Source organism: Cibotium barometz, chromosome 28 (genome assembly GCF_041138505.1).
Source record: "Cibotium barometz isolate CiBa-2024 chromosome 28, ASM4113850v1, whole genome shotgun sequence".
NCBI classification, from domain to species: Eukaryota; Viridiplantae; Streptophyta; class Polypodiopsida; order Cyatheales; family Cibotiaceae; genus Cibotium; species Cibotium barometz.
The window spans coordinates 33222484-33244556 of record NC_141073.1 but is presented as its reverse complement, the minus strand read 5'-3'; positions in this window follow the sequence as shown (position 1 = coordinate 33244556).

Genomic DNA, 22073 nt, shown 5'->3' with positions numbered 1-22073 from the left:
ATGTGGGGGTTTCCTTCCTCTTAGAAACTTTATGCTTTTAGTAATTTCTTCGAGATTCAACAAAGGGTTGACTTCTAAGGTTGTACTAGGTCATTACTTGGATCTTTTTAGCTTCCAACATTACGTGGACGATGAGGTTTTTGGGACCCAAATGAACACGATCCCTTTGTGAAGCCTTGGGCTTCTAGCAACTTATCACGGATCCAATGGGGATCACGATTTGGGTAGAACTCTGTTGCATGGGACTCTCACTTGGCAGATCTCCACTCATGGTTAGGCTTTGGGCCAAATAGTGTCTCTGCCAGGTCTTTACTTGGGTGTTGAATCTGCCTTGGCTAGCTAGGTGGCTAGCTAGGGTACTCTTGTGGGGGGTACCTCTACTATGAATGCCATAAATACATATAATTAAACACCCCTTTTCTTTTCTTTTTTTAAAAATACTGTTAAAAATATAATTTCCTCTAAAACATGTCTAACAAAATACTTTTCATATTCCAACAATCAAAATAATCTCACAAATATTATAAGTACCATAGACTATTCGACACTATTATTTCAGTATTTTCTCACTATAGTCATCACTATACTCACAATACTTAGCTAAATGCACTCTAATCCATTCACAAACTCTCTATTTCCCTCATAGACTCACACTACTATCCGCTGCAGTCCATAACCCTCACTACAAACCTTACCTATATTTTAAACTTCATATAACCTTCCCTATAGTTACAGTATACTAAGCTTATAGTTAGACTATACTAAGCTTATAGTTAGACTACTCTCGTATATTTTAAACTTCATATAACCTTCCCTATAGTTACAGTATACTAAGCTTATAGTTAGACTACTCTCGTATATATTCACACACTAGTGTGCCATCTCGAACACTTAGCTTCAAAATCATCCTTTAAGCACACTATTTCATACATTTTCCTCGCTATTCCCTACTATAGTGATTATCCTCCCTTTACAAACTCGTGACACCCTCACTTTTATTCACTATTATAACTCTTAGACATTATTCTATACATACAAATCCTTGTTCCCACACTAAATCAACTCCAAACATATTGTTCCATACACATATATCAATATTTCATAATATTTTACAATAATCTTATAGTTATCACTATAACTCCCTATCATCTCCATATTTCTCGCTATTTCCATCTATATATTCATGTTTTTCTTACACTTGATGAGTGAAAGACTTGAACTAATGATGCACAATCTTTACACTATCCTATAGTGATGCAGCTACTACAAAAAGGTGCAAATCAAATAATATAGTGCCTTTTCACATCTGAAAAAGTTGCACCCCTTGGTACCTCCTTGGAAACCTATAAATAGAGGTGGTAGAGAGCTCATTTGACACACCAAACCCGCATGTGATAGCCTTACAACCACAAGTCTAGCCCATGAGCACTTTCTCTTCCTATGTTAATGAAACCCTACCCTAACATGTCATGGGAAGTTTCCTATCCACCAAAGGCTCAAGAGCTCCTCTGTAGTCACTCATCACCATTGTCCTCCCGCACTCATTGTCACCTCAAGGTGGTTGCTCTAATCCAACGAGTGATGCAACCTCTCTCGTGAAGATTGTATGGGATCTCCGTGGGAGACGATCATGTCGGTAGCCTAATCAGTCAATTAAGAGAGAGAGAGAGAGAGAGAGAGAGAGAGAGAGAGAGAGAGAGAGAGAGAGAGAGAGAGAGGAAACAAGAGGGAAGCATAAGAGAACAAGTGATTAGCACTAATCACTCCAAAACCCTAACCCTAAGCATACCACACATGCTAGATTAGAGTTGTAAGAGAGGGAGAGAGAGAACACGCCACTTCTATTGCAAAAATGGGAGAATGCATTACAAACAAGAGAAATTGGCTTTTATAGTTCCAAGCCTTTTCCCACTAGGCTAGCCTCGATGAGTAAGTGACCCGAAACATAGTTACAAGGCTTTTCTCTATGGTTTAGCCAACTGACCAAGATCCTCTTGTATGTCCATCAAAGCTCAATACTTGGGAGCATCTTTAGGGAATTTCACTTATCCAATGACGAGATTTAAAATATATAGTGCTGGTGCCCACTACATAAGTGTACGAACATAGTTGTCATAGGAATGTGTTAACCAATATGTGGTTAACATACTCCCCTTCCTCATGATCGGTAAGAGGTTGTCGAGGCATGCTAGGAAGTATCACACTTGGTTGGTTCTCCTGTCTCTTTGAGAATGAGAGGGAGTGGGGGAGTTAGTAAGATGAAAAGAAGTTAGTGGAGTACTGGCGTAAGATGAGTTTGCTTTTTGGTATGCACCCAGTACTATTTATTTTATTTTTGGTGTTTTTATTTTTTGTTGCCTTTCATTAGAGGAGTCGGAGTACTTGAATGAGTAGACTAGCACGGAATACTTAATGACCAGTATCCAAGTGGGAGGTGGTATTATTAAGGAGTGGTTAGTAAAATAATGGTGTTAATAAGCTAGTGGCAAGGGGGGGATTGTAGAGGGACAAGGAGGCAACTCGCATGGAGACTGCTTGCACTTCGAGATGCTATATGTTGATGGGCAATGTTCATGAAGTTCTAGAATCTTTGTCAAGACACCATGATGGGTGTCTTGGCTCCTATGGTTTTTTACTGAGTGGCCCATGCACCTAGATTTGTGAGATTACCTTTGAGTTTATCGTTGAGTGGTTGGATAAGCTCAGCCATTTGTAGCACTGCCCCTTGGTTTGGTGACACGAAGTTGAGGGGCGGGGTGGAGCTTCGTGAAGGAGGCTTCGTTGGGAAAAAGGGGTGGGAAAATTGAGCTTTTGAGTGCCCATAGGATTTTATCAAGGAGGAAGGGACTTGCCTGCCCATTGGTCGCCAAACCATCTTTGTCGATTGGATAGGTACTAGCGTGGTGGGTGTGGTTTGGGCGAACTACTAAGGGGTATGCCGTGGAAGCCAAATGATGGAATTGCCATCATGGAAGCCTTGGGCTTCTAAGAGACATTTAGGCACACAACGCTACGACTGATGAAGGTTCGTGGTGGTTGTCGAGGCTTCCAGGTCTTTTGTCGACAAATCTTTGAGATATAATGTGGCTGTCGACTTGGAGGAGAGGCTGTTGATTGTGGCTTTGGGAGCCACAGGTGTGTGTTGACTTCATGGAAGCCTTGTGCTTTAAGCACATGGGTAGGCACCCAACGTTGTAGGCTTCGTTGTGCTTGGGTTTGCCAAACCAAAGGCCGTGGAGACTTTTTTTGTAGCTTCGTGGGAAGTTGGTGTGGGGGATGAGCACATGCAGCATGCCTAGGTAGCTAGAGGCAAGTGCCTTCATAGTATCCTTGTTCTCGTAAAACAGGCAATCGCATGTCGAGAATCCTCCAATAGATATGCAAGAAAGCCTTGAGGACGATCTCTAGGATACTCTGATGTGCATCAGAACAAGGGTAACGTTGGGGAGGAGCAGAGTGGCTGCAAGAGCCTGGAGAAGCCCTCACATGCCAAGACCCCTTGGATGAATAAGAAGGTGGATCATGAGTATGTAGTCTATGCTCAGATGTTGAGCAGGGGAGATTCAGATGATCCAGATGGTATTTTTGGCCGATTGAGGACGATCTCTAGGATACTCTGATGCACATCAGAACAAGGGTGAGGTTGGGGAGGAGCAAAGTGGCTGAAAGAGCCCCCCTCACATGCCAAGACCCCTTGGATGAATAAGAAGGTGGATCACCAGTATACAGTCTATGCTCGGATGTTGAGCACGGGTGATTCAGATGATCCAGATGGTATTTTTGGCCATGATGATGGGATGTTTATGTTGAGGGTTGTGGGAGCATGAAGGCCGGAAGAGAGAGGTGATGCCCTTGGATGTCTCTAATCTTGCATCAGAGATTTCCCTCATGGTGCAGATGGTCAAGAAAATCCAGTTTCTAGTTTTGGTCAAGATGATGACATAGATTGGTTTGACACGTTGCTTGCCATTACGAAGTGTCTGTCCATGGTGATAGCGTTGCAGAGCCACGTGGATGCATCTTGGTTTGACAACTTGCTAAAAGGGGATATTCGTCTAGAAGCCACAAAACCAAAAGACCTCGGTGATGTGGATCATGCAGATTATGCTTGTATGCAGAATGCAATAGAGCATGGATTTAGGGTTCTTGTTGAGCCTACAAAGCGTGATGAAGATGTGGATAGAGTGCTTAATTGGTTGCTTATGCACATGCGCTTGTGCTATTTAGCAGATTTCTTCGGAGAGATGATATGCCATGTTCATCGAGTTGAGCTCCAGGTGTTGTCCCATTTATGGTACATCAGTATGTAGCAGATGCTGGAGCTTCATCGACATATCTTTTCGATCAGTAGTGTTATGCCTACGCTGTGTCTACTCCGTGCCAGTGGAGTGTGGAAATATTTGTGATGACATAGTTTTATGTTTTCATTCTGTGTGATCATGGGTGGATGGCATTGTATTTGATGGGTTCCCAGCCTTGGCATGTTGTTATAAAATGGTTGCATTGTACTTGCACTAGTATGTGCACCACACTGGCATGACCCTATGCTTGTGGGTTCATGTCATCGGATTGAAAATCTGACCCACCGTGTGTGCCAAGTGTTGGACAACTGCCGACGAACAGCTGCACCGGGGCAGCCGCCCTGCAGTGGCACCGCCGGAATGTCGGAGTAGGGCTGTGCTAGGGTTAGTCCGTGTTCACCTACCTTATGCCTTTTGGGCACTCACGTCACACCCTAGAATATCACAAGAATGTATCTTGTTTTCTCTGAGCAAGACGCTTCAATGGAAATCTTTCTTCTCTTTCTCTTTGTTTTCTTTGCACATTGTTTCCTGTTAGGGCTGAGGCCCTAACAAAGGGCTCTTTCTCTTTTTTTTCTTTGCACATTGTTTCCTGTTAGGGCTGAGGCCCTAACAAAGGGCTCTCATAAGACCGGATGGAGCTTATTGGTTTGCTAGCATAGATGAGTAATGGAGTTGACAGTCGGTTAGTGGGTTGCTCTAGGGAAACTAATGGGGTTGGGGCTTGCATAGCCAACAATGGTTTTGTAACCTTAAGTGATGTAGAGGCTTGAACATCAATCACTTAAGTGATGTAGAGGCTTCAACATCAATCACCATGTCTCGTGTGATAGGGTTTTTCTTGGGAATCTAGACTTTTTTTGGGCGTTTTTTGGATGTTGTTGGTGGAGTTCTTTTACAATAGCTTTTCCTTTATTGTCATTTGAGCTATTGAATCCTTTATCCATCATTGATGAGGAGATTTGGGAATTTGTAAGTGGCGGGAGCAGTGAGAATAATGGTGTACTTTTATGTTTTGGTATCCAAATACAATGGTTACCCTTGTAGTAGCCTTTAGATTTGAATAACCATTTGGGGATCCTTTTTGAGGTAACTTGTAACTTGGTCTTCCTGCGTCGATTCTTGTGTTGAGGTCCTCCTTTCTTGGTCGGTTGAGTTGGTATGGATGAAGATATCTTGGGAACCCATTTCAAGGTAGATTTGGGTTACCTCATTGTATCTATTCATTCTTTTGATATGCAAGTGTTTACTGTGTGGAGGTATAAGAATCAAGAGTTTTTTGAATAGTGGACGTTGAAGTGGAGAGGTTTCCATAGATTTTGTGGACGTTGAAGCTTCCTCCTCATTTTGCGACTCTTGATAATAGTAAGAGGTGGCAGGATTTTATGAGTAGATTGTTCAATTTTGGTTTCACCCACAAAGACACACCATGTTGACTAGTCAATTATACATCTTGTAGCCTTCATCCATGTACGACCAAGTATTATCGGTTTAGGTAATGTTCTAGCAGGCATGTTCAAGAAGTCTCCCACCAGTTGCTTGTTGCCATCACAATATATCTCTATTTGTAATGGCCCACCAAGAACCTTGGTATTTCTACCATGGATACCTTTCACCTTTAAGTGGGTATCTATGAGTTGGGGTTCTCCCAACTAGTTTCGTGCATTGAAGGAAATTAGATTGTGACTAGCCCTATATCAAGTAATGCATTATAAAGCACTTTACCATAAGGGCTAGGAAATTAAATGGATGTTCGTAGAGGTGCTATGTGCTTCTCTGTGTCCCCTTCAACCTCTCCCATAAAGTCTAGTGCAACAGGTCTAAGGTTTGCTTCTTGATGTTGTTGATGTTTGGCTCATCTTTCTCTTGTCTCCTCTTGTCTTGGGTCTTCTTTTAAGTGGCCCTTTCATTGGTGGCGGTTTTCTTGTCATGAGAAGAACGTAAGGATTCTTTGGTAAGAGGTCCATATTATTATTTTTAACTTACTACCATTAAGAAAACCATCAGTTTCAACTCCGTCAAGAGTTTCACCATGTATAGTATCTTGTGGAGTAACTTCACAAACCCTAAATGGTCCCTTTTGCAGTATATTTAAGCTTTTTCTTTTCAATGCGGATCCCATACATAAGTACAAGATCTCCTACCTCGATCTCCTTGTCCTTGAGATTTCTATCAAACCACTTCTTTCTTCGGTCCTTTTTTGTCAGCATGTTTTGCATTGCAATTTGTCTCTCCTCAGTGAGTTGTTCTTTTAGAACAAATAACCAGTCACCAATTCATTACCATCAATCTTTTCACTTACGGCTACCCTTAAGTTAGGAATCATGAACTCCCAAGCCATTACTACCTCAAGTCCATACACCATCTTAAAAGGCGTGTAACCAATTGTAACTTTGTATGATGTGTGGTAGGTCTAAAAAGCTGCTATGAGCTTAGACTCCCAAGTAGTGCATCAAGCTTCAACAATCTTTGTTAGTATTGAAATAAGAACCTTGTTGGTGCTCTCTACTTGGCCATTTTCATGTGGGTAATATGGCGTTGACTTACAGTGAGTGATCGATCATGAATGTTAGTGAGATTTTTTATTACATCATTGATGAAATGCTTACCTTGATCACTCACTAGCTCAAATGGACATCCAAAGCATGTAATGATATTCTCATAGAGAAACTTATCAGTCATCATGGCATCGCTTTTTGTGAAGCTCTTGCTTCAATCCATTTAGTTACATAGTCTGTGGCAACAATGATGAAGCGTGCTTGTGTGCCATGTGCAAAAGGACTAGTAGAACCAATAAAATCTAGCCCCATTTCTCAAAAGATTGGTTGACTCTGATAGGAGGCAGTGGCATCATGTCCTTCTTTTGTGGATTTGCATAACGTTGGCACTCGTCACATCCCTTGAGAAATAGTGCACAATCTTTGAAGAGTGTGGGCCACCATTACCCCGATTGGAGTATGTTTCTTGCTCTAATGTTGCCTACAAAGTACCACTAGCTACCCCTTGGTGTATAAGTATTCATCCTCCCTGGGGTAATGTCTTAATATATCATCCTTATCTCGTTTATAAAGAGTTTGGGCAATAAATTAGTAAGGTGCACTCTCTTTTAGCAACTTTCTTACTAAATCTTTCCTTAGGTCCTTTCCTTCTGGAAAACCATTAGCTAAAAAGTTAACAATTTTCTCACTCCATTATGGAATAGTCTTAACCTTGAATGGCATAGCATCTGGTAACTTGTCATCAACCCTGATTGGTGCTTCACAATTAGGTATGCGGAATAGATGATACGCCATGACATGTTTCTTGTCAGGCCTCACAACCACTATAAAATCAAACTCAAGAAGAATTAATAATAACCTTGTGATGCTTCCCGTGGAGTATGGTTTGTTTACCAGATACAACAAGGCTTGATGATCAACATAGAAAACAAATTTGTTAGCAAGAAGGTAATGCCAAAATTTCTTTACAACATAAACCATTGCTAACCCTTCACGCTCAGTGGTGGTGTAATTGATTTCAGTTTCATCTAGTTTTTTCAACTTGCAAAGCTAATAGGATAGTCCAATTTGTGTTCCCCTGGTTGTGCTAGGACATATCCAATTGCAAAATTAGAGGCATCAATGTGCACATTAGGACACTTTCTATTGCCACATTTGAGGCATCCACGAGGACATGGAATGGCAATTTCCAATTAAGTGCTTGGACTACAAGTGCTTTGGACAACATCAGCTTGAGTTGCCTGAATGCAATGTCGCATTCCTTTGTCCATTCGAGCTTGGCTTGCCTCAACTGCTGGTTCAAGGACATTTTTTATTTGTGCCATTTGATGGTTCAGAGGAACTACTACGTGTGCTAGATGGCAGAGCATTCAACTATGCCATCTAACTTGCCCCAAGAACCTTCTCAGCTGTAAGATTCCTCCCTCCATCTTTTGAGATGTAAAGGTGTAAGACCCTCCCCTTTTGTTCTTGTGATTATTCCCCTCTCTGAAATAGAAGAAAAATCTTGTTTTACCTTGTTTTGGCCTAGAGAGAGAAAATGTCTGGAGAGAGGTAATTCAAAATTGAGATATCTTTGGATATAAAAATCCTCCTAATGTCAAAAATGGATTCCCCTGAATCAGAAGTTCAAAATGAGCTTTCCAATTGAAAATGTTATAAGGGACCTTAGCCTAAGGGTCCAGATTTTCAGACATTTTTGGATTATGGTCTAATTAAGGTTCCAATGGGCAAATTGAAACCTTAATTATGGTCTAATTAAGATTCCAATGGGCAAATTAGAACCTTACTTATGGTCTAATTAAGATTCCAATGGGCAAATTGGAAAATAGTATAAGGGACCTTAGCCTAAGGATCCAGATTTTCAGACATTTTTGGATTATGGTCTAATTAAGGTTCCAATGGGCAAATTGGATTAATCCAAGTGTTGGGATGAGATAAATCCAAAGAATAAAATAAAATATCCAAAAATGAGTATATGCTCACATAAGATGAAGAGTTGACTGAGTAAAAGGTTTATTAGTTAAAAATTAAGAGATATTACTAAACAAATTGAGATATTTTGGAGAAATGATGCATTTTTGACACCTTGGTGAGGAGAAGGGGGACCTTTATCATAGGTGCCTTTTTCACATGTGTGGTTGGGTTTTTTAATTCAAAAGATGTGATATTTTTATCTCTCCTCTCTCCTGGATCAAACTAGATCAAAAAGGGAGCCAAACTGATCCAAATCTTCTCCAAATTGAGTCAAACTGAAGCTCAAAAATTCTAGAACCCAGTTGGACTTGGTTAGTGGCCTACCTCACTTATAAATAGACCCTCTTTCCTTTGTATTTTCATATTGGAGCTATACCATGCCAGTGTTATCTTAAAATAATCATATTTCCATTATCCCTTAAATTTTCCTCTCTCTCTTGGGAGGAGCTTGGAGCTTCTCTCTCTCTCTCTCTCTCTCTCTCTCCAACAACTCTTGAAGTTGCTTTTCTCCTCTTGGTGGACCAATTGATTGGTTGGGGACTTCACTGCTAATAAAGAATCAAGCCAAACTTGGAGGTAAAATTAATTTATATGGTTTTTTTAAATTGTCTCAATGACTTTCTTCTTCTCAACTCCTCTAAAGCTTGAGAAGCTTTTAAAATGATTGTTTTTGTTTAAATCAATCTTTTCCTAAGATTCTTCATGTTGAATTAAGATTAAGTTAATCTTTATGCTTATTTGTAATGCTTTCTTTAAGTAAATCTCTCTCTCTAAAAGAGTAGCCAGCTTTATGGCTAAATCTCTTGGAAAAGGATGCTTCTCAATGATAGTCTCTTATTTCAAATCTAAACTCTAGGCTCGATGAGCTAGAGGATAAGAAATGATATTTTCATGATTTTGGATTAGTGAAAATAATGGTTATTTCTTTTTAGAATGTTTATGAGTAGATAAGAATAACTTTAACTCATTCTAAATGAGAAAAGGATTATCCTAGTAAATTGGAAAAATAGGAATGTTTAAATTAGCTTAATCTAGTGAAATAATCATAATTATGTTTATAATTATGATTTGAATACATAATTTGATTTTAAGCTTAAAAGAAGAACTTTTATCATATTTTCATTATAAGCTTCTATTCTTTTAGAAAAAATTGAGAATTATCAGCAATAGTTGAGCGAAGCTATGGTAAAATTTTCAGAAAATAATACATATCTTATTTTTTATGCATAATGCTAAAAGAGGACTTCCTACCATCTTCTAGGATTAGATATCCTATAAAAAAATGATTTTCATCATATTCATGAAAATTATGTTTTTAGTATTTATGCATAATTAATTGATTATTAGGAAAGAGTAATTTTTGATAAATTTATTTTTATGCAAAAAGAGGATATCCCATGATATTAGAGATCCAAAAATAATTAAATGTTAAAAGAGAAATTTTTGGCATAACTCAAATTATGAGTATTTATCAAAAGTGAAATTTTGAGTATTATCATTTTTATTGAGAAATATGGGTAGAATTGATTTTTGTAAATCCCATGAATATTTTATTCAAAAAGGAGAATATTGAATATATCTTGAGAAATTTGAGAAAGAATGTGAAATTATCCATTGAGAAAACTTGGATAATTCTTATTCAGAAGGAAATCTGGAATCCCTGGGAGGAGGATCGAGGATCCAATGAGTAAACAGAAGTTTAGAATTAGTTCTCATTAATGAAGCTTAAGGAATGAAAAAACAATATGAGTTTTTATTAAAAAAAATCTGATAAGGTTTAATTTTCCTTTTTAAACCTTCAACAACACTCTGATAGTTAGATTTAATGGGATCGAGAGATGTGATGTGAATGTGAATGAATGGATGGATGTGGATAGATGTGAATGTGAATGAATGGATGGATGTGGATGGATGTGAATGTGAATGAATGAATGGATGTGAATAGATGTGAATATGAATGAATGGATGAATGTGATGTAATGTGGATGGAATGAATGTGATGTGATGTGGATGGAATGAATGTGATGTGATGTGGATAGAATGAATGTGATGTGATATGGATGGATATGAGAACGAGATGTGATAAGATGAGGATGGATGTGACGAGATGTGAATGAATGTGATGTGATGTAAATGAATGAGAATGAGATGTGATGATATGTGAATGGGTGTGATGAGATGTGAATGAATGTGATGTGATGTAAATGGATGAGAATGAGATGTGAATGGGTGTGATGAGATGTGAATAGATGTGATGTGATGTGGATCTGGTTAGATATAAATGGATGAGATATGATGTGGATAGATGAGATGTGATGTGATGTGGATCTGGGTAGATGTGAATGGATGAGATGTGATGTGATGTGGATCTGGGTAGATGTGAATGGATGTAAAGTGATGTAAATAGGTGTGAATGTGATGTGATGATATGTGGATGTGATGTGGATCTGATTGAATGTAGATGGATGTGATGTGATATGAATGGATGAGATGTGATGTGGATATGTTGTGACGTGGATAGATGTGATGTGGATATGTTGTGACGTGGATAGATGTGATGTGGACCTACATAGATGTGAATGGATGAGATGTGATGTGGATGGATGTGACGTGATGTGATAAGGATAGATGTGATGAGATGTGATTGGATGAAGGACGATGGGAATACATATGACTGGATGTGGAATAAGCAATGTGAATTGAAGTAGAAGAATGTGGAATAATGAGAAATGATGTGGAACAATGTGGAAAGATGAGAGTTCGTTAGAAACTGTATTTACGAAACCTGTTTTTAAATGACTGTTTTATGTCAAGAATGCTGGGGAAGCATTTTGACCATCTTGGGAATGAGGTCATGGAAACCTAAGTGATAAAGTTGCAATAGCTGACGGCGGAGAGTCAATGGAGGACGTCTCACGTAGCAAGGTCGACCGAGGTCTTGACCAGCCTCGGTTCGATTTAAATGGTGAGCTTCCGGTATGGTGGATGAGGGACCAAGGAAGCGGCCTATGAGTGAAGCGCTAGGTGACCTGCGAAGAAGAAGGAGCCTAGAGGGTGATGACCATACGGTGCTCGGGCTCTGGGTCACCGAAGAGACCCACGCGTGCATCGGGGTAGAAAATGGAACAAGGAGTTAGAGTTGTTTTTTGAACACGCGCATGGATCTGGTTGATTGACCTTACTGGTCTTCAACAGATGAGTCCATGGCTCTTTTATATGGATCTGTTGGTTGATCTTGCTGATCTTCAATGGAGAGTCCATCTGGATTTTCTTATGTGATTATATTACCGGGTACTATGAGCTAGAAATATTTGAAAAGGCCCCTGAGTGAACAGGTGGTGAGGCGTTGTGGTTGCCAATGATGCCATAGGTACACCGATGAAGGAATGATTGGAAATTAGAATTCAAGCTAGATATTTTGGAGGATTATGATCAGTGACACTATGGTTTCATTAAAAGGTTATTTTAAAGACAGTTGAATCTGTTAAAAGGTTGTTTTAAAGACAGTTAAATCTGTTAAAAAGGCAATTTCATATTGGGTGTGAAAGTGGTGTGTCTATCTTAAATTTTGCTTGAAGCATCGGTTAGGGAGCCTGGGAACTCTTTTCCCTGGTACTCGGGGCAAAACATAACCAAATTTTTAAATGGATCCTATCACTACAGTGGTTGGGCAGTCAGCTAACCCGTGGGATTGGATGGGGTTAGGCTGGACTGATGGATCCCTAAAATAAGACTAAATTCTGTTAAGTTACGATAGTTGAAGTGAATCACGGATAATCCTTGTTCTATGGAAAAGAATTGATGAGGAAAAATGCATTGGTCTCTATGATCCAAGTGCAAGTTCCTTCCTTGACCCGGCCATGTGACTTGCGGGTTTGGTCAGAATGTCAATAAGTAAATTAAGGTTACGATAGGATAGATTTTCCTGGTGGAATCGCCTACGTCTGCTGGGGCGAGGGAAGTTTTTCCAGACTCAGTTTTGGAAGAACCAAGGGATTAGTCTCTTGTCCCGATATCCATGGCGGGGCCCCGAGTGAGAGGCTCTACCCTGTGTAAGAAGTGCTACTTCCACTGTGCTAGCACCCTCGATTTCGTTGCGCGGAGGGGGCAGGGATCTTTCAGCTGTGGTATCAGAGCGAATTGGCTAAAGTGGATCAACCGAGAAGCAAGGAATGTCAAAAATTTATGAAGTATCAATAAAAGATTGTAATTGTGTGGATGCCTTCTACCAACTCAAGCATACTTTTGGATCAAGGTTTTCAGGTAGGGAAGTCAGGGACCAAGATTCCAGACTCCAGCTCCTTCCTTCTAGAGTAATCAGGTTCCCTTCCGTCAAAATCAGGGAAATCCTGGAGGTAGACCCTCTATCCAACCTTCAACTTCAATGCAAAGTAATGTAAGACCTCCACCTCAGAATAGGGGAAGTCAAAAAGAGATGTTCCTAGATCGGCCGTCCACTTTCAAGGCAATAACGCTGGAAGTGATTGAAGAAGAAGAAGAAGAAGATGAAAGAGATTATCCTCCACCTGCGAGATGAGGACATCTCGCGTTTTTTAAGTGGGGTAGGATGTAAGATTCCTCCCTCCATCTTTTGAGATGTAAAGGTGTTAGAACCTCCCTTTCTGTTCTTGTAATTATCCCCCTCTCTAAAATAGAAGAAAGATCTTGCTTTACCTTGTTTTGGCCTCCTAGAGAGAGAAAATATCTAGAGAGAGATAATTCAAAATTGAGATATCTTTGGATACAAAAATCCTCCTAATGTCAAAAATGGATTCCCCTAAATCAGAAGTTCAAAATGAACTTTCCAATGTGCATTAGGAATTAATTGAAAATGGTATAAGGGACCTTAGCCTAAGGGTCCAGATTTTCAGACATTTTTGGAATATGGTCCAATTAAGGTTCCAATGGGCAAATTGGATTAATCCAAGTGTTGGGATGAGATAAATCCAAAGAATAAAATAAAATACCCAAAAATAAGTAAATTCTCACATAAGATGAAGAGTTGACTGAGTAAAAGGTTTATTAGTTAAAAATTAAGAGATATTACTAAACAAATTGAGATATTTTGGAGAAATGATGCAATTTTGACACCTTGGTGAGGAGAGGGGGGACCTTTGAGGTAGGTGCCTTTTTTACATGTGTGGTTGGGTTTTTTAATTCAAAAAAATATGATATGTTTATCTCTCCTCTCTCCTGGATCAAACTAGATCAAAAAGGGAGCCAAACTGATCCAAATCTTGTCTAAATTGAGATAAACTGAAGCTCAAAAATTCTAGAACCCAGTTGGACTTGGTTAGTGGCCTCCCTCACCTATAAATAGACCCTCATTCCTTTGTATTTTCATATTGGAGCTATACCATGCCAATATTATCTTAAAATAATCATATTTCTCTTGTCCCTTAAATTTTCCTCTCTCTTGGGAGCTTGGAGCTTCTCTCTCTCTCTCTCCAAAAACTCTTGAAGTTTCTTTTCTCCTCTTGGTGGACCAATTGATTGGTTGGGGCACAACAAGGCTGATTGCCCAAAGTTAAAAGCAAGCACTAGTAAGAGTGATGGTAAATCCTCTAGGCAGTTGCACACGGCGCAGACGCTATCTCTCAGTGCCGGAGAGTTCAGAGAGGTTACGGTGAGTCATTGTGACGAGCGTCACGCTTGTTCAATGACACTAGCTATGTGGCAGCCTAGTGTTGGTCCGCATGACATGGTGCGCACGTATGGCACCATAGGTGGCCGTAGAGTCACTGTCTTTATAGACGATGGGGCTAGCCATAACTTTTTGAACTATTCATTGGTCAAGAAGTTGAAATTAAAAGAGACCGCAAGTGATCATGAGTATACCGTTGGTTTGGCCAATGGTTATGATAAAAAGGTATGGAATACCGTGGTCTTGGGAGTCCCTTTGATCATGCAGGACTATGAGGCCGTGCTTGACTTCCAGGTCATGCATTTAACTAGAGCAGATGATTACTTAGGCAGGGAGTGGCTGTATAGCCTCGGTCCTAGCCTAGTTCGGAGTTATTTACACAACACATTACAGTTTGAGTCTGGGGGTAATATCATCACCCTATAGGGAGACCGTAGTGTCCCCTTTTTCACCAGTTATATCATTGCTCGAGTTATGCCATGCTGTCCGCAGCGGCCAGGTAGCACAAGTATACGCTTGTTACCCTCTTGTAAATTCTGTTTCCGTAGTAGCTGAAACTGAAAGTAATGTTTGCGTAGACAAACATGGAAAACAAAGCCTTGGAAGAGACCCACTGTTTTCTGAAAACCCTGTTTGGCATGCATGTGATGATGAAACAACAAAGTCCAAGGCAAAAGAGACTCTAAAAACAAAGTACGTAGATGCTTTGAAAAGTTTATTGCAGGAATTTCAAGATGTCTTTCCGACAGAGCTTCTAGATGGTTTACCACCATCAAGGGAAGTAGACCATGGCATCAAAGTTATGCCTCGGTCCAAACCAATAAGCAAGCCTGCTTATAGGTTGAGCCACTCCGAGGCACAGGAGGTGGAAAAGCAGTTGACCGAATACTTAGAGAAAGGTTTTATTCGCCCTAGTTCGAGTCCTTGGGCATCACCGATTCTTCTGGTAAAAAAGAAAGACGGTTCTATGCGCATGTGCATAGATTATCGGGCTCTTAATCAAGTCACGATTAAGAATAAGTACCCTATGCCACGTATGGACGAGTTGTTTGATCAACTCTATGGGTCGAAATATTTCTCTAAGATAGACCTAAGATCTGGGTATCATCAGGTTAGAATTAAGGTCGAGGATGTTGCGAAGACAGCATTCAGGACACGATTCGATCACTTCGAGTTTTTGGTTATGCCGTTTGACTAACCAATGCTCCAGCGACTTTTATGATGCTGATGGACAGTGTTTTACGTCCATACTTGGGAAAATTCGTAGTAGTTTTCCTAGATGATATTCTTGTGTACAGCAAAACACGTAAAGAACACTTGGCACATTTGCGATTAGTGTTCCAGTTATTGCGACAACACAAGCTATTTGCGAAGGAGAGCAAATGTGAATTTTTTGAAAGAGAAATTCACTATTTGGACCACATTATATCCGCCCATGGTACGCAGATGGAACCTGAGAAAGTGGAAGCTATTCTCAAGTGGCTAGCCCCGAAAAATCTCGAAGAACTGCAGATTTTTCTTGACATGTCGGGGTTTTACCGACAGTATGTAAAGGACTATGCGAAGATCGTAGTCCCGTTTTAACGGATCAATTGTGCACAAAAACAAAGAATATATGTTGAAAGGGAGACCAACAAAAGAAGCTTCAAAAAACTTAAGGTAGCCATAACAGCTGCACCTGTTTTGACTATAGTTGACCCTACTGAGCTGTTTGTCTTGGAGACAGACGTTAGTGGTGAGGCCATTAGAGCCGTGCTTTTGCAAAGGGGACGCCCTGTTGCATTTGAGAGCAAGAAATTAGATAGGGCTCAGCGTAACTACTCGGCTTACGAGCAGGAGTTATTGGCCATCGTACATGTACTTAAAAAGTGGAGACACTATTTATATGGTGCCACTTTTGAAGTACGTACGGATCACGAAAGCCTGACATGGCTTTCGAGTCAAAACAAGTTGAAAGGTCGGAAAGCTCGGTGGGCGGAGCTCCTACAAGAGTTTGACCTTCAGATTCGCTACCAAAGGGGTAAATATAATGTTGTGGCGGATGCGCTTAGCCGCATGCCACAAATTAATGAGTTAAGCTTTACGATTTTCAAGAATGAGTTCTTGGAATCACTCCGTGGTTTATGTGAGCACGATCCATCTTTTACAGAGGTCTGGCGCGCTGTACGCGTACGCACTTTGTCACAGCCGCGCCCACCTTCCTCGCCGGCACGTAATGCTAGTCCGGAGAGACTGGCCGTAGGTGCGGCGGGTAGCGAGGTGAGAGTTAGTCCGGAGAGGCTAACCGAGTCTTCAGGGTATAGTTTTGAGCCGAAGAGCTCAGACGTAGGCCCTTCATCACCTTTGTTTTCCGACACGGTTTCAAAGGATGATGCTAAACTTCATCGGGGGGAGAAGTATGCTAACTACTCCATTAACGACGGGTACTTACTCTACAAGGATAGGGTGTGTGTACCAACTATTGGTGACTTTCGAGCATGCATTCTTAGAGAAAGTCACGATAGTCCAAGTGCTGGTCATCCCGGGATACAAAAGACCTATGTACTAGAGTCAAACGACAATTTTATTGGCCTAGTTTGTTCAAGGACGTCCAAACTTATGTGCTACAATGCAATAAGTGTCAGGTCAATAAACTAAAGGTTGGGGGCTTGCTCCATCCTTTAAGCATTCCTCAAGGGAAATGGGAAAGCATTTCCATGGATTTCATCACCGGTTTACCCACGACAAGTCGAGGGAATGACTCGGTCTAGGTGGTGGTCGATAGGTTAACCAAGATGGCAAAGTTTATTACCATGAAGAAAACTGTTAAAACGCCAGAGTTGGCAAAACTCTTTATTGAACATCTCTACAAGCTATATGACCTGCCCGCAGATATAGTGTCGGATAGAGATAGAAAGTTCAACAGTCATTTTTGGAGGGAAGTCTTCAAAAAGTTGGATACTACTCTGAGTATGAGTACGGCAGATCATTCGGAGTCTGATGGTCAAACCGAAAGAGTTAACCAAATTCTAGAGGATATGTTGCGTTCTTATGTTAGTAAGAAGCAATCTAATTGGGAAGAGTACTTGCCCTTATTGGAGTTTGCCTATAACAGCTCCAAACACTCAGCAACTGGATTTACACCATTCATGTTAATGTATGGATTCCAGTCGAGATCTCCGATGGCTGTAGGCCTAGAAATGGAGAAGATTCAATCTGTCAAGGATTTCCTTGAAGATATGAATGATATGCTCAGAGCCGCACGTGAGAGCATTCGTAGCGCTCAGGATCGCGCTAAAACTTATGCGGATAAAGGACGTAGAAAGGTGACCTTTGTGCAGAAGGTGACTTTGTATTCCTCAAGGTTCTTGCGCAGTCAGAAACCATGAAAACGAAAAAGTGTGATAAACTTTCTCCGAGATATTGTCGTCCTTTTAAAATCCTTAAGAAGATTGGGGATGTAGCATATAAACTTGAGTTACCGGAGAGTTCTCAAGTCCATCCTGTCTTCCGTGTCAGTAAACTGAAGAAATCAGTTCACGGGTTTAGAGAACGCAGTTTCTCCAGAGATTTTGGTGGACTTGATAGAGCCACCAAAGATACAACATGAACCTAAAAAGATTCTAGAGTATCGTGACAGACAAACCCGACATAAAGTGTACCAGGAGGTACTTGTTAAATGGACAGATAGGGATGAGGAGGTAGCTACCTGGGAACGCCGTAGTGCAATTTTCAAAAGGTTTCCCCAGTTTGATTTCGAGGACGAAAACTCTTCTTAAGGGGGGGGTAATGTCACGTAGGCTGTATAATGCCTGTGAACCGACGGCAGACCGGATGGCCATGTCCGGGCTTCAGTGGGAGAGGACGCCCATGCGGAGTCATGGGCGGCTAGGCTAGTGTGGACGGCAGGCCATACACTATATAGCCTGGGGGATGAGGGGCAATCCTCATTCTTCCTCTATGGTTGGGTGGTGAGCCAGAGGCCGTCCCCTCTTGTGGTAACGCCCGTAGCGGCGTTACGGATATCTAACATGGCAGGAGACATTGAACTTGTTTATGTCAGCACACACGATCAGGAAGCTGACATCTTCATCAAAGCATTGGGTACAGAGAAGCTCCGCAGATTCAGGGCTTCGCTTAACAGTGGTATGAGAGCAATCTCTATTAATAAAAATGTTATTTTGTTGATTTGTGTTGATGAATTGCACATGGATCATCGATATGGTGATTGGAACATGTGTTACTACAATTCAATGGACGAATCGACATTGCGGGGGAATTCCGTGAGTTTAATGCTATTTTTTTTTATTTTTTATGGTGGTTAAAATCAAGCATTAATGGATTTTTTCATAAAAATACCACATATTTTATGATGGAAATTTTTGGTAGAATACATTCCCTACATTTCTAGAATTTTTAGAAATTTTTTCTAAAATTTTAGGAATTTTTGGAGCATTTTTATGATTAAAAATGTATTTTTATATATTTTTGCGGGTTTTTTTTCGCGGGAACGCGATCAAATTTCTGTCAATTTTCTACTGAAATTCAGTATAGGGGACATGGTGTTGATGCATGAGATGCTCTCCCGTGTGCGTGGGACTCTCTCCGCCTCTCAAATCTGATTTTTCCTTCTTTTTCCCGTGAGAATTTCTTAAAAATGATTTTTTAAACATTAATCATAATTAATGTTAATTATGATTAAATGAAGTTTAATTAAAAACTTTAATCAAAAGATTAAAGTTAATCATCTGTTAACAGAACAGAGGAGAGAGGGGAGAGGAGGAAGGAGTGATGGAGAAGGAGGGGAGAGAGGGGAGAGGGAGAATTACCTCTCCCTCATCTCCATGAGGCGCAACGCGGGGGGGCGGGGGGGGGGGCTGCGCTGCAGCCCGCTGGGCGAAAAACGCTCCCCCTAAAAAAAATCAAAAGGTTAAAAGCTTATTAAAGTTTTTTTTAAAAAAATGAGTTTTTATTATTAAAAAAAGCTTTTGGAGATTTTTTTTAAAAAAGCTTGGAAAAAAAGCCAAAAAATGTGAAATTTGGGATAAAAATTTTCTGGAAATTTTCTCAAATATTCTTCTTGAAACTTTTAGGCTTTTCAACTTCTAAAAAACCTTTGGCTTTCCGTTTTCCCGAAACCTTTTGGCTTTCCGTATTCCGGAAAAACCGTTGGAATTTTGAAATTTTTTGACCATTCGTATTCTAAATGCATTCGGGGTAATTTAAAAATTTCAAAGAATTCTTGAAAATTAGTGGAAAATTAGACAAAGGTTATTTTAAATTTCAGGAAAATGTGGGGTTGGTGTTTGGCATGTGGCGTGTCCATTCGGGCGCCCATGACCATTCAAATTCCTTTAAAAATAAATTTTTTGACCCAAAAAATTAGAAAACTCCATTAAAATTGTAAATTTTCATTGGATTTGAGAATTGTCGGGAGGAATTAGAAATTTCGTGAACGATGGGATTCTTAGGAAAAATTAGGAATATTCTAGATATTATTTTTAGAAATCTTAAAAATTGGTATTTTTAAAATATCAATGGTATTTTGGCAAATTTAATTGCTATTTTTTTTGGAAAAATATAGGTTTGGAATGCCATAAGATAGGTTTGGTGGAATTCAAAATTATTATATTTTGAGGTCCTAGAAAATTAGAAAAAAATCATGATAATTCTTTTTCTCGAGAATTTAATATTTTCGAGGGTTATTTAATGTTGAAGTACGTTTTCTCGTACTGACATTAGATAGATGTAGGTTATTTGCATATTATTAATATGATTATACCTCGTATTAATGGATATTTATGTTTGGATTAATTCTAAACGATGTGTTCAAATGATTTTTTACCATTGTTTAGCCATTCTTTTTGGACATGTTCCTTAATTTCTTTTGATGGCTATAATTTACGTTCAAAGTGTGTTTCACCTTTGATACTTGTCCATGATAATTTATTTTGCACTTATTTAAGTGTGGATTGTGCTTAATTTCTTAAGTCTAAGACAAATTCTATCATGGGTTAGTTGATCGATTTGTTTTGGTGGATTTTTATTGGATGTTTTCCAAGTTTTATATGGACTCATAGATCATTTGTGTTTAGGGGTTTTTTAATTGAGTGCTACACACATGTGTTTCACTTGCTTACTTTGGAGTTTTGCTTGAACGACACAATGTTCATATACTCCGGATTGATGAGTTAGCCACCAATTTTAATGCTTCTTTTGTCATGATTAATGTCCATTAGATGGTATGCATTGATTTTTATGATCATACAAGATATAGAGGTAAACAACTCATACAAGATATAGAGGTAGGTCTCCCGGACACATTAGCGGATGCAAATGGGTAAAAGTGTTTGCATGTCCATGAAGATGGGTGCACGTGTTGATGTGTATATGGTGCAAATGGCCATGCACATGAGTGTAGTGTGTGAATGTACACATGCAAGTGCATGTGTGTGCATGTACAAAGGTGTGCTCCCATGTGCAAAGGTGGGTGCACATGTGTTGTGTATGCAAATGCAGGTGTGTGCAAATGTGGAAAAGTAAGAGTGGTGTTTACATGCAAGTGCATATGTGCAAATGTGTATGTACATGCAAAGGTGCATGTGCATGCATGACGTGCAATCATGGGAATGTGTAGCGTACATGTGTAAATGTATGTGCACATGTATGGAGTGTAAATATTTGTGCACGTGCATGTATAGGTGTAAATATAGGTACACATGCACGTGCAATGTATGTGCAGGTGTAAATACAGGTGCACATACACGTGCTTGAGGGTGTGTACATATCTATGTGTGGGTGAATGTGCATGCACATGCAAGTGTGCTTATGTGCATGAGTAAGTGTGTGTTAATGTTTATGAAGGTGGCTACATGTGTGAGTACAAGTATACACAATTGTGGTGTACATATGTATGTGTGGGTGAATGTGCATGCACATGCAGGTGTGCTCGTGTGCATGAGTAAGTGTGTGTTAATGTGTATGAAGGCGGTTACACGTGTGAGTACAAGTATACACAATTGTGGTACACGTGTGTGTAGGTGGGTGCATGTGGTTCAAATGTGTGTGCAGGTGGGGTGCACATGATTCAAATGTGTGTGCACCTATGTAGGTGGGTTACACGACGATGTGTGTGGGTTTAGTTGTTTTTTGATGTTTCTGGTTATGTTTTTTGGTTTTTCCATTTTTTTGTGGGGGTGGGTGCGCTTTATGACTTGTGGCTTATCATGCACGTGCATAGTAGTGGGTGAGGCCCATCCATGATAGCAAAAGCTTGGATGCTAACATGGGCGATTTTGTTTGTGCGCTTATCTGAACTTTGGCCTTCACATTGACGAGTTGATGTTGTAGCAATGCACATGGGGGTGTTGTGGGGATCATGGTGTTTCTTTTGAGTTTGGGGAGCACAACAGAATGGATAGTTGGTATCTTGGGTGGCTTATCAGAAATAGGAACTATCTGGGATGCGACCACTATGCACGGACATTAGTGGATTGGCCAAGATTTCTTCCACCTTCTTCATTGGTGAATCTGGCACCACATATAATGGGGGTGCTGCTATCCACCATTCCTACTAAGACTTTAGGGACGATGTCAAAGGGAGGGCTTTGGGTTTCCATACCCACTAGGATTTATCGTTTAAGGGTGGGTTTATGAGGGTTCGGCACGTGGGTT